This window comes from Berghia stephanieae, chromosome 1 (assembly GCF_034508935.2).
Source record: "Berghia stephanieae isolate SIO BIC M18660-M18661 chromosome 1, UCSD_Bste_1.3, whole genome shotgun sequence".
Classification (NCBI taxonomy): domain Eukaryota; kingdom Metazoa; phylum Mollusca; class Gastropoda; order Nudibranchia; family Aeolidiidae; genus Berghia; species Berghia stephanieae.
In genome coordinates this window covers 56,227,631-56,242,630 of record NC_088360.1, presented here as the reverse complement: position 1 = coordinate 56,242,630, position 15,000 = coordinate 56,227,631, and the positions used below count along the sequence as shown (strand labels likewise).

Here is a 15,000-nt window from a genome sequence, read left to right as displayed (position 1 = left end):
AGAATATTTTAGGGATAGTATGAATCGAAGCGCTGATAAACTCATCCCTGTTACACTCATTCCTGTTACACCTTGTTTTGTAACAGGAATGAGGGATGTAACAGGAATGAGGAAAACATAACAGGAATGAGTAACAGGAATTAGGAATGTGAACTTTCATAAAATAAAACACACGTTTTATTGTAACTAAGTCCTTTGGAGCATAATGGCCCATAGAATCGGAGCTTATCCCTGTTTCTGTAGCATGAAACAGACATTTAACTTATGAATACGACGTTGGTCTATAGCAAATTACAATCCCCAGCAGCACTGGTACATTATATACACCTGGGTGAAGCAAAGTGAATAAACCAGAATTAATTTCAATGATTAAGGAAACAACTCTATGGTTGTGGAGGTTTTCGAACCTGTTACCTCCCAGTCAGGAGTCCTTTTGGTAACCACTCGACCACGGCGCCTCCACATGGTTTATTGATTCATAGCATATTCTTTTGTTTCATAAGGATGTCTTTGGTAAAGTGTTTTGTAAACCACTGAAGTGTTACAGGCCTATGTCCATTAAAGTGGTTACATTCATGGTTACAAGGTTACCATTAAAAACAATTTTTATTGTATACATATTCATTTCTTCCATTCCTGAAAGACTATTTTTAGTGCAAAGTTAACTTGCCAATACCCAATGCCCAATGTCCAAACATAGTTTGTTGCCTGTTAGGCTCAGATATATTTTAGATGATTACTATGATTTTAACGGCCCGGTATTGCTTGTACAAATGTGACATTGTATCACATAATAGTCTTCTTTGTTTCTTGACTTTAATTCTTGTTACACCTTGTTTTGTAACAGGAATGAGGGTGGCGAAATGTAACTTGATATTCGTGTCCATTTTCAAGGGTCATAGCTTTGTTGTAATGATTGTTTTATTTTGTTTTCTTATCACAAAGGCCTAAAAAGTCATGACGTCAGCCGAGAGCAACGACTTTATCGTCAAAGACGAGATGGAGATCTTATTCGACGTGCTGTTAATCTTAAAAAAGAACAAGACAAATACCAGAGCCACAAATCGAGTGGAAAGAAAAAGTCCATAAAAGATAAGACACCAAGAGAACAATGCAAACAGAGAAAGAATTGGATAAAAAATTATCACACACACACACACACACTACAAACTGGAAACAGCAAAATCTTGATCTGAGTTACACTCCATCCTCACACTCAAAATCTCCACTCCAGTATGTCTGTCGTCAAAGATATCAAGCTACTAAAACAGCCAATGAAACCTTTATGTTGAAAAACCAAAGTCTTGAAGAAGTGAAAAGGCTGTTCTCCTCTCTTTCTCATAAGAAAAAGAAATCCGAAAAGTACAAAAAAGCGCTAGGACAGGTCATTAAAAAAACACAAATTTCCGTTGACACGTACCCTGATCAAAAACTAGAAAACTTTTTTTGAAAGATAGCAGAAAAAAAATGTGGCAAAAATTCAGTGAAAAGAACATTACAATATCATTTTGAACTCCTGTAAGACATCAAACATTTCAGGAACAGAAGGCACGTGTACAAATCCAAATGATATACCTAGATCTCTGTTTTATGGGAAACAGTTATTTTCAGTCAAGGTGAGGGCCGATGGGGATTGCCTGCCTGCCTGTGGTGCAGTGTATGCATTTGGCAAAGACACACAGACGAAATACGAGTAATATTGATATAAGAGCTGGCTTTACACAAGGACCATTATTTGTCAGATTCAAACCTTGCTTCACTCAATGACAACATCCAGACAGTTGTTGATTTTTTGTCACAAACTTGGACCATTATATTCCCGATGTTCACATAAGTGATAAAGATACCCTGTGAGAGTTGTTCAAACTGGACGTTATGTCATTAAGTAAACCAAAATCATACATGGGTATGAGGCAGCTTCTTGCTCTTTCTAGTGTTTTAAAAATGCCTCTTTTGTCTGTTTATCCAAACATTCCGAACTGCCACGAAAGAGTTATGTTGAATCAATTGATTCAACCTAGAGTTAAGTTAACAAACAGTGTTGGTGCTCTTTTGTGGGTCTCTACTAACATAAGCCCCAAATCATTGTATTGGCGCCCTAACCGAACTTTTGTTCCCCTTCTGAGTTTCAATCACCAAGCGTATTGAATTTATAATCCTTTCGAATAAATATGTTGTAATTACTCATTCCTGTAACAGAAAACTCATTCCTGTTACGTCCACTCATTCCTGTTACACAAACTCATTCCTGTTAAGAATGACTTATTCATTTTTTTCATGATAAATATGAATACCTGAAAGGAAATATTATTTGTGGTGGTTTAACACTTATATACCTAGACTATGGTAAACAATTTTTATTTTTGTCATTTTCCTACAATTTTTTGGAGATGATGATTGCTCAAATAATATACTTTGTTTTCAAAAACTGATTTCTGAATGCCTTTTGTAAAACAATAAATGTCATTTTGTTGTCAGAATTGGTATCAATGCTCTGTGCTTATTGTTTTCCAATGTTTTATTTCAATAATTGTCCTAAAATGTGTTAACTTATGTAATGTGACAACATTTTTTAAGCGAAACAGGAATGAGTCACATGTGGATCGTGATTCACAAATACTTGAATAAGTGACCACTGGAAACTCATTAAGCCCTGTTATTACAATTTTATGTCGCATACATATCACAGAAAGCATACACAAAATAATGAGTATGTTGGATAGACTTGACTTTTAAAAAATTTGAGGACTCGAATTTGGCGTTTTTCTGAAAACGGCCGAAATCTCTCAAAACCATAATGAACCATTCTGCTCTGTTTGAAACGCTGAAGAAAGAAGCAAAACTCTTTCTTTGCAGTATGCTATCAAAACAACAAAGCTATTTTCAATCCAACTATTTCAAACTTGGAGGGGCTTTATTAGTTTCTCGTTCACAATGCTGTTTTACAGAGGCCGACAGATATACTATACACATTCATAGTGTATATACATGAGTAAAGACAAGGGAGGGACTGGTGATTTGAAAAGAAGGATATGGGTGCCACGGAACTTGAAAAAAGTTTGGAATGCAAAGGATATCGATAGAAAACATAGAATGCACTCTTAAAATCCCTAATTATGGCAGTGTTACTGTATGGCTGCAAAACATGGAAAATGAACAAAAAAAGAGGAAAGAAAAGTAGACACTTTCCAAGACAAATGTCTCAGAAGAATATGAAGAATAGGATGGCAACATATAGGAACAGAGAAAGTGATGGAAGTTCAAGTTCAAGTTCAAGACCGTAAGATGCAAAAGTAACACAGCAAATCTTATACACATAAATGCTACCTATCGCACCACACTAATCCTGTCACTCAAATCATTCCATCCTCCCGGTGTTTTTGAATATGTGGAAAACGCGTTGAAATGCTGTTGGGCCTGTGATATCTATTATGTCATGTGGTAGTTTGTTCCATTCACGTCTTTGTTCGAGGGGAAACGCTGTATTTGTATGTGTTTGTTCTTGCAAATGGCTGGTAGAGTTTGTCGGTGTGATGAAGCCTGGTCGAGTATCTGTTTTTTGAATTGTTAATGTAGATTGGAATGTTTATGGCTGAACTTTTGCTTGTGACTGTTTTGTGAAATAGATATAAACGGGCGTTCTCTCTATGATACTGGAGTGTTGGCCATCTTAGTGCGTCTAGAATTGCTGCCATACACCCCAGTTGCGTCTTGTGGCAATTTGTGTCAAATCTTGCAGCTGATCTCTGAATGTGTTCAATGGCTTTTACATCCTTACTTTTGTAGGGATCCCATGCAGTACAAGCGTACTCCCAAATAGGTCCCACAGATTGAATATATGCTCGTGCCTTTGTCTTTTCGGGATATTTATGAAGATTTCTTTTGATATTTTTCTTGGTGGTGATTGGCATCACAGAGCATTTTTCAGGATAATATTCATTTGCCATGTGTTTGACCATTTTATCAGTGAGTTTAAATCTGGCTGCAGAATCTTTGCATCGCAATGATCTTCTATCGTTCTGAGTAATAGACTATCGTCTGCGAATAGTTTAAGATTTGTTTAATTATCTATATATATGTGCCGAAGTCATTTATAAAAAATAAGGAAGCAAAGGTGTCCCGATTCAGTTCCCTGCGGCACTCCAAATAGCACTTGGCATTTTTCTCCTGATTTCGAGCACCACTTCTTGTGAACGATCACACAGCCAATCCTTGAACCAGTCATGTACTAGCTGGGGCCTAAAACGTATTCCGTAGTATTTTAATTTCTAAAGAAGCCGTTTGTGAGGTACCGTATCGAAGGCTTTTAAAAAGTCAAGTACTATTAAATCTTTTTGTTTCTTTTCGTCTAACGCTTTTGTTATTTGTTCAAGTGTATTGCTTAGTTGGGTCTCACATGATCTACCCTTCCGAAAACCATATTGGTATTCAACTAAAATATAATGGCGGTCAAAATGATCCATAATGCTGTGAAATAGAATATGCTCAAGTTCCTTGCAAGTAACCGATGTAAGTGAAACGGGCCTATTATTCGAGGCTATGTCTCGTTTGCCTTTTTGTGTGAATTGCAGCAATCTTAGCATGATTCCGATCATTTGAAACTTGTACTTTATCGAGAGATTGCTGGAATAGGATACAAAAGTATGGCGATATTTCATTGGCGCATTCTTTCAGGATTCGTGTTATAAATGAATCATGACCAGACGATTTCGGGGGATTTATGTCTTTTAGTTGTTCGGTAACACCGTCTCTAGTGATTGGTTTTATTGGCATAGTGGGTATGTTGCTGTTTTCCATACATGGTAATGTTTCATCTTCTATTCTAACGCGGACTTGGCAGAAAATGAGATGGTCAGTCCAAGGGACTAGATTGGACAAGTATTGAGAGGGGGAAAATGGATCTGATTGTTCTATAGCGAAGGGTTGGACACCAGGCGGAAAGAAGATAAAGGAACGCCAGTAAAAAAAAACACACACACACACACATTTATAGGAATAGGAGGAATAGGACGAGGACTAGAGGGAAAATGAGAAGGAAGACTTACTCCCATCCCCGATCTTGGACGCAACCACAATCAACAATCCTTTTTTACACCAATGCTGACTAACTCCTGGGCCAGCTCCGTGTCGAGTCGCCCAAAGTTGAAATAACGCTTGAGGTGAATCGAAATGGACTTGAACACAGGTGGAAATTGAATTCGTGGATCTAGAATCAAATGTGTAAATTGATTGAATTATGAGGCGAACTATAGTTAATTTAGAAACATAATGAATGAGATATTTTAAGAATTATTTCCCTATGATAAAAATAAACAACAGAAAAAAGAAGAACAGATTTTCATTCATATTCTAACCTGACCTGTCGCACTCAGACAGAGCACATTTTTTAACCTCAGAAAAATCGTATTTCAATTATCGATCGATGTTTGAAGTAAACGTTTTCTGGCCAACATATTCTTCCTGATCAAAGCAATTCTAATCTCTACATGAACGGTACGTTGTAGGCTATTTGATTCGAAAAAGCATAGGTGTTGTATTCAGGTCGTCAAGTACTGACAACAATCACAACAGAAACCTCCATAAGCGAACCAATGTAAAGGTGTAATTTATTTGTTTGTACCTTACTCACGAGTAAATACCAATTTATGAAGTCTACAAAACTTCCATGAACAATTTGCATCGCCTAAATAAAAGCACGAACAAACTGTTCGGAGATAATTAAAAATGTAAGCTGTTAGATACAACTTAAGAGCCACCCCTGTCCTATTAAGGTTTGGTTTGGGCGTAGTAATATATTTTTTTTAACTGAGCTTTTTTATAGGGCAATATCCACTAAACGTGCTCAAAGCGCTTTACAAGGGGTCCCTGGCCAACAGCAACACTAACATTTAGGACGGGACATGACGCCTGTTAGGTGATATTACAATTTTCGGACAGAGACAACGCTGTTAACGACCATGTACTCATTTTACACCTGAGCACGGTGAGAGAACGTGAGTAAAGAGCCTTTTCCAAAGACTCAACTATGCGCCGAGCGAGGCTCGAACCCAGGACCTTTTGATCCGAAAGCGAGTGTCATACCACTAGACAACATAGCCGCACATTTCCTATACATCCTGATGACACTCAGCTGTATACAAAACTCAATAATCTGTTATGGAAAATTGAATTGCTAACATAAAGGATTGGATGAAACTAAACAAACTTAAATTTAATGATGACAAGACAAAAATGATAAGTTTTGGAAATAGGTATCAACTCTCAAATAATATCTTCAAATGAGATTCATTGTGGGTGAAAATGCTATTAAATCTAGTTCTTGTGTGAGAAATATTGGGGTGTATTTAGATCAAGGGTTATCAATGGAAGATCATGTTAAAACAATATGCCAATGTTGTAACTATCACATTAGAAACATTGGAAGAATCAGACATCATATTAATGAAGATATTACAAAGATGCTTGTTAATTCTTTTATTACTAGCAGATTAGATTATTGCAATGTCCTTCTCATTGGCTGTCAAAGTAGATTAATTCATCAACTACAAAAAATTCAAAATAAACCGGCTAGACTTATAAAATTAACGAAAGAAAGAGATCATATAACACCAGTTCTCCAGGAATTGCACTGGCTTCCTGTGAAGTATAGGATAGAATTTAAGATATTGTGCTATGTTTTTAGATGTCTGGATGGATTGGCACCTGAATATTTGCAGGAACTGATTAAAAAAATATGAAATCACTAGAAATTTAAGATCATCTCAGTCCCAATTTCTGAAGGTTACCATCTCAAAATCCACTTTCGGTAAAAAAAAGCCTTTTCAGTCATAACTCCACGCCTATGGAACGCACTTAGTCCTCGGACAAAATCCTGTGAATATTTATCATCTTTCAGGAAATGTCTGAAGACTGAGTTGTTCCGTGAGGCTTATTTTTCATGAAATATATTTTGCTTAGATTGTTTTTTGTATCCATGCTTATTATGCAGTGTCGTGATTTTTAATTTTGTTGTTTTTAAACATTTTTATTATGTAAAGCGCCGCAGAGCACGATTAACGTGGACGTTTAGGCGCTATATAAATTCATTATTTACTTACTTCCTACATAAGTAATTACTAGGATTACAATGACCAATGCACCAATATAGCTGACTTTAAAAGGTTTAATGTAGATTTTCAGAATAACATTCCTTAAAAATATCCTGGTCAATAGAAATCTTGAAGATAGGTGGTAGAAGTCTTTACTGATTGACGAATATTCACTCGTCAAATTCATTAAGAATTGATACTGAAATTATGTGATAAGTTGTTAGAAAACCCAAATTTCGAAATCATTAGTAATGTAAACATGAACATTTTAAAACAATACTTTGACCATAACGTTAAGAATAAACATGATTCATTTTATGGTCTCCACGAGTCAATTGTTGTGATACGTTGGACAAGCATGCTCCCTTAAATAATACAGAAATAAAATTGACTGGATTAGTCAGGGGCGGGCAGAAAGAAAATAGCTCAAGTCCAGAGATGCTGTTGATAAGAAACTGTATATCGCGTCTTGAAAGGATGCGAAAGCCTTTAGTCTAAGGGCCAAAAGGAGATTCTAGGAAAAACGTCAGGCGTTTGAGACAATTCTTTGCCTTGACCAAGGAACTGCTCGGACAACAGACCCAAGCAACTCTCCCAGCTTTAATCGATCGTGCATATCTACCAACTCGCTTTGGTCAATATTTTATGGACAAAACGGATACCATCAGGAAAGAACTCTCATCTGAATCGATCCAAACAACATTTGACAAGTTTCATATTGATTCATTAACAATTATTTCAAAGATCACTGAAGCTGACTTATGTCGTCTCTAACTAAAAGTTGCGATTTAGACCCCGTACGTGAATACTGCCATGCTAAAAAAATGCATTGATGTAATTTTAACACCATTTACATGTATTGTTAATAATTTGAGCTGGGCTTCACGCTACATAGACAAAGAAGTAGGTGCAGTCCAGCTATGATTGTCACGGAGCAGATGATCTGGCTCTACTGAACAAGGAGATGGACCAGACCAGGCAAAAGAAGTCCTCAATAGACTTGAAACTGAGGCTGAACGAGTAGGACGGTGCTACATGTAATGCTAGGAGACAGTTTTCCAAACCTACAACCAAGAGAGGACAATTAGCACATAGGCAAAGAATGGAGAATGGCTGAAGGAAGTTGACAACTTCAAGTACCTGGGAGGTTGGACCCAAAGCAGCTCCTCTGATATCTCTGTCAGGAAAGCATTGGCTTGGAGTGCCTGTCACAAACTCAGGAAAATCTGGAGTTCAAACCTACAGAGCGAAATAAAGAAGAGAATTTCCTGGCAACGATAGAGTCAGTGCTTCTATATGGAGCAGCGACATGGACTCTAACAAAAAGCCCTTGAGAAGCCAATGGACGGCTGCTACACTCGTATGCTGGTCTTCAACGTAAGCTGAAAAAAGCACATGTCAAACGAAGAGCTCTACCGTGACCTCTCCCCAGTGACTTCGAAGATACAACAGAGAAGACTGAGACTTGTGGGGCACTGCTGGAGACACAAGGAGGAGAGTGCAAGCAGTCTTGTGCTATGGGAACCACCTGAAAGAATCAGAAACAGAGGCAGGCAGAATAAAACATACATTGACTGTCTACTAGATGACACAGGAATGGACAACACCCAGGAAATGCGTACACTTATGGAGGACAGAACAGAATGGCGAAGACTTGTGGCTCATGTTGGACGCCCCAAGGGGCGGCCTAAGTAAGTAAGTAAGTAATAATTCGTTGCAGTCAGGTGTTGTACCAGACATTTACAAAGTTTCTCATGTCGAACCCCTTTTGAAAAAAAAATCTGATCTATATAAAGAGAACTTTTTAACAAATATCGCCCTGTCTCTAATCTTCCTTTTCTTTCGAAGATATTGTAAAAGCTTGTTTTGAAACAATTACTGTCTCATCTTAAAAATAATTGTTTGAAGAAAAATTTCAGTCGGCTTATAGACAACATCATTCGAATGAAACCGCACTTGTTAGGGTTGTTAATGATCTCCTCTCTGTTATAGATAATGGTTTATATTCTTTGCTGAATTTGTTTGACCTATCGTCTGCCTTTCATACTATTGATCACAATCTTTTCCTCAAACGTCATGGCGTGTCTGGTGCAGCGCTTGCTTGGTCTAGGTCAAATTTGTTTAATCTTAAACCGATTATTACGCTGGATGAATATAGATCTGAGGAAATTTCTTCTTGATTGTGGGGTTCTCCAGGTTCAGTAGATACTCGGACCCGTTCTTTTTGTTCTATACGTTTGCCATCTGTCTAAAATCATCAGAAGTTTCGTCTGTCTTCCCATCAATATGCTGATGATACGCAATTGTACTGCGTCTCCAATAGGAGAAATTTACAAGAACTATCAACCGATATTAAAAATTGTATCCAAAGTGTTAAGAAATGGATGAATGAGAACAGACTAAAGCTGAATGATGATGAGACGGAGGTGCTGTATGTGGTGAACACGAAGTGGAAAAAGGAAACATATTTGAAGCTGGGGGATGTCTCCATTCAAATTGTTGACAAAGTGAAATACCTTGGCACATTCTTAGACCTTGGACTGTCGAGGAAGCATCAGGTTAATAATTTGATTAGATCTCTCTTTTTCCAACAACAAAAAAAGATTGCTTCCATTAGACGGTTCATATCTGAGGATGTGAACAAACACTTGGGTGTGTCCCTCGTACTATCGCAATTGAATTTTTGTAATGCTCTCTTGTTGGGTATTTCGCAATATAATCTGAGAAATAAAATTCAGATTGTCCAAAACAGCACAGCAAGACTAGTATTCATGAATCGTAGGTGTAATTCTGCAGGACCTCTACTTTATGACCTGCATTAACTGCCCGTTGAGAAAAGAATTAAATTCAAAGCCTGTGTTTTAGTGTATCGTTGTCTTGAAAGTACTGCTCCTTCCTACATTTCGGAACTAATTGTAAGATATTCAAAACCCTGCCCCTTACGTCTGCCAGTGATTCCACCAAACTAGTTGTCCCTCGAATACGGAAAAAATGCCGGAATGAGATCCTTTTCTTATTTCGGACCTTCTTTTTGGAACGCCTTACCACAGAGCATTCGTGAAAAAAAATCTTTGTCAATTTTTATACGTTCCCTTAAAACTTCGATTGTAATAGATGATATGAGAAGCAAGACAGATCTGGTTTGTGTTGTGTGCTGTGTGTGTGTGTGGGGGGGGGGGGGGGGGGGCTTGTGTGTGTGGATGAGTATGTTCCAGCCAAAGTAATTTGTAATGTAAGCGCTTCGAGTTTTCAGCATTATTATTATCATCATCATCATCATCATCATCATCATCATCATCATCATCATCATCATCATCATCATCATCATCATCATCGTTATCATCATTATCAATTATAATAATAATAATAATAATAATAATAAATAATAATAATAATAATAATAATAATATAATAATAATAATAATAATAATAATAATAATAATAATAATAAATAATTATTATCATCATTATTTTCATTATTCATTGTATTATTATTATTATTATTATTATTATTATTATTATTATTATTATTATTATTATTATTATTATTATTATTATCATTATTATTATTATAATTATTATTATTATTATTATCATCATCATCATCATAATCATCATTATAATCATCATCATAATCATCATCATAATCATCATCATCATCATCATCATCATCATCATCTTCATCATCGTCATCATCATCATCATCATCACATCCATTGATAGTTTTCGCCATCATTTTTTCACGTCATTTACGAGTCGAATGTAAACATATTATTTGTGCATTTTTCCAAAGGAAAAAGATATTATTTGCACAAATCATCAATAAGTTTTAAATCCATCTAATGCAATAAACCTTTGCTACAACCCCCCGCAATATTTACTGATATTCCGTCTTATCTATAACATGTTTTTGAACAAATACGTACTACAATATCAGTTATGTTTTATCACCCAATATTGATGCTGCACACACAGCTGTAATCATAATATTATCAGTTCGTTATTTGATCATCCAGTGTTTAAAACAAGATATCCGGCCAAGGCGAGTTAAATTATTGGATGCAAATGCAATATTTGGAAAATCGATTATCGTTTTGTTTGTTATCTGTATTGATAAGAGTCCTTCAAACTCTAGACTTGTGTCTGCTGGCGTTATTTGTGTTAACTTTGTCACGGCGAGATTTTAACTCCTTTCAAATCATCACTTAAAAATAATTTATATGGGGATATAAAATAACCCTGCACTGTTTGCTTAGCTGGGTCGACATAAAATTTTCAGTTTTTAAAGTTTGCGAAATGATAAGAAACAAAATTACTCCCCAAAAACAAAAAGAAACAAAATAAAAACTAACATTTAACTCTTAGCTTATTAATTCGCATGATGAAATCGACATCATTTATGTCAGATACGAGTAAAATTGAATCCCACGAGTAAAGGATTAAAGAGAGTATTTTAGAATTTAAAATGAAAAAGAGATTTGAGATTAGAGCCCAGTTCCTTTATTGCCTTGATATTTTCATATTAGAGATGGAATTTTTGAATATCATTATTGGCACGAGATTGTGTGTTTTGAAACTATATTAGTAAAATAAACGTGACTTTATTGTACGTTTATTTTCTATTTCGATCATGCATATGAGAAGCGCCTTTATTCAATCATAGATAATAATAGTAAATATAAATATCATAATTTTAATATTTCACAAATCCACGGTTTATCGCCACAACTATACTAGATTTATTTCTATGTGTGAACAGCACACATTAAAAAATTGTAACCTTGTAAAATGAATAATAATTTCATTTTTCTTGGTCAATGAAATAACTGAAATAATTAAATTATGTTTAACCAATTGTCCAATGACCATTCACTTATTTCATCTTACTTTATTTCAAAATTACGATGTCGATGGCCCGTTGATCTAACCTCTGAAGTAGCGTTTTTGCCAATCCGCTGATCTAACCTCTAATGTCAACTTCAGAGATAAGCGCGATTTCTTATTCTTTAGTCTCAAGATGATCAAACCTCTAATGTCATTTCAGAGCTTTGATCATCTTGTTTTGATTTCAAGGTAGACAGAGCAGAAAAGTATTGCGCTGTCCTCTTGCAAGCGATCAAAGTACGTCATGTGAATGATGTGTAGTGAGTTTTGGTGGATTAAAAAGAATGATTGTGATTTTAACTACAAAATCAAGATTTCATTTTACTTTTAATAGGGTTGGATTGACATTGGACTCTATAATTTAAAGCATCCATAAATATCACAGCTGCTAAATTATCAATATCTAAAGGCATGTTGCGGCTGAATTTCAAACCCATTATGTCCCAGTTATGCTTTATTAGTAAAGATAATGTACGAAATAATGATTGACTATTAACAAAAAATAATACCCCGACCACCTGTTCTCCCTATCTCTATTTCTTAAAGCTCATGACTATCACCCGATTAAATTACATCATATCTATGACACGCCGACCAGATGCTATCCTGATATCATACCCCTACCCTCTCTGCCCACCAAAGATCTTTTGATTTATAAAAAAAACAAAAACATAAAGAAAAAAAAAAGAAAGAGCTAAACACACCAAAAAACCCCCAAAAAACAACAAACAAATCAACATAAAACAAAATAAAAACAAACAAAAAATAATAAAACAAACTATAAAAAAAAAACAAAACAAACAAACAAAAACATTGAGCATTTACATAGAGCAATATCCACTAAACGTGCTCATGGCACTTTACAAAGGGTCCCTGGCCAACATCAACACTGAACAAGTAGGACGGAACATGGCGCCTGTGAAGAGATATTACCATTTTTTACCGACAGAGGCAGCGCTGTTAACGGCCAGATACTCATGTTACACCTGAGTAGAGCTAGAGAATATCAGTTTTCCAACGATTCAATTATGCACCACTCAGAGTGGGACTCGATCCCAAGACCTTATAATCGGAAGGAGAGTATTATACCACAAGACCACATAGCTGCGCTATTTTGATTATTGATGAAGTGATGTTTTTTAATGAGAATTATCTAGGCCTATTGCTCCGATTCCAAATCCAAGTCCAAGACAAAATCAAACTGTTTCCTCTTCAAAAAGAGAGAATGCTGGTGGAGATGACAAAACGGAAAGCTTCGCCAGAGGGGCCCTATCCTGCATAAAAGCAATCGAATGAAATTATGGAGACAACCGATAATGACTTTTGACTTTGGTTCAAAGAGATCGGCTACACCACATAATAGTTTTAGTATTGAGGCGGACCATGCTATTAAAGTTATATAACACTTTTTCCACTCAAAATTAGATTTAAAAAACCCCGATAGTTAAATATTTTATGTACAGTGAGAAAATTATAAGTATGTTCGAATATAACATTTATAATCTTAATAAATAATCAAGGACGATTTGTTGTAACATTGTTATATAAATATCCTGTTTTATTCTGTTCTGAGGTAAAATAATTGAGAATGATAAATCTCGTTAGTGAAACAATTCTGAATGTTAATCAAATATGTATTAAGGGGCGGTTTGGGTCTTTTCTAAAAAAAATTAATAACCTATATTGGGCGGTTTTAATCATTCTGTATCATCAATATAGGTTAAAAAACAACATTTATGGTGAAAAAATTTAATTATCTGTGTTCATACCCATTTTGTGATCTAATTTGGGGGTCTGACATAAAAAATATAACAATCTTGTGGCAAACGTTCCACAAAAACTAATGAAGGAATGACCTCCATATTCTTCCCTCTTGTCAACATTGTACCATAGTGTGTCATCATAGAGAGATTTTACGGCTTTAGCTTATAGAATTTTTATTAGATCATTACAAAGTTGAGAATCAAAATGTTATGACAAAATTGATGTAAAAAATTCAGATTTAGGATTATAATTTAAAATTCACAAATTTTATCAAAAAAATCTCTCTATGGTGACATAATACACTATCTCTGTGATAACTGTGGAAATTTTCAGACAATTCCATTGAATAGATTCTGAGTAACGTTTGACACAGTTTCCCATACCCTTAGAAAAATGACATATTGAGAAAATAGCAAAATGGCTTCCCGTTTTTCACACATTTCTTACTACCTTTACCATTTTCGACTGTGTATTTCGTGCCTTTATAGTCTACTTTAAGAATTTGGACTTCAATTATATTATTTCTAAGATAATAAAATATCATTTTCCACCAAAATCTCAAAATCAAAGTTTTGAAGGATTCTACTAATAATTAGACCCAAACCGCCCCTTAAATTACATTTTCAAATTATCTGATTCATTGCATAATGCTTATCTTTAGTATTATTATTACTTTATGAAGCACTTGGATAACATAATAGATTTAGTGGATGGAATGCTTCTTTCTTTTTTATGGAACAGACTCCAAAATATAAGCTCAATCTGACAAGAATAATCGACCTCGGCAAACCTGCCTTATCACATTACACGAACAACCAACCATCGGACACTATTTGATCAAGCTATTCACAGAACATTGTTGATCAATGTATCGCCAATATAATTCGACGAATAAAAGTTTGATATTAGGTCTTTGCGTATTCAATAAAAGTGCGTAAAAAATACCAACAGAAATGGATAAAGGCATCCAATAATAAATATGTTATTACATATAGTAACTGATCATAATAATCATATCAAAGGCTTCATATTATTAAAGTTACCAATTTATATTTCAGATCAAACAATCCAAGACGACTTAGAAAGGATATCGGCCTTCTCCATACATAACACCATCGATATTCTTTTGAACACAGAGAACGACGTCACTCCTTTAGACCTAACGAGAGAGAAGTTGTTGAGACACTTCAGGACAATTCCAACTCGAACAACTTGGATACAACAGGTGACCAAAGAGTGAAAGTTGCTCAGCTAGTCACATGTA

General features: G+C 35.3%; 1 long non-coding RNA gene across 1 annotated transcript in view; it reads left to right on the top strand.

The window, feature by feature from the left end:
• Positions 1 to 15,000, top strand: part of LOC144964315 (uncharacterized) — a 22,748-nt gene that overhangs the window by 7,261 nt on the left and 487 nt on the right. The window contains exon 3 of the long non-coding RNA XR_013643807.1: positions 14,795 to 15,000. This exon is cut by the window's right edge and continues 487 nt beyond it. This is a non-coding gene — a long non-coding RNA (uncharacterized LOC144964315). The remainder of the gene's footprint in view (positions 1 to 14,794) is intronic.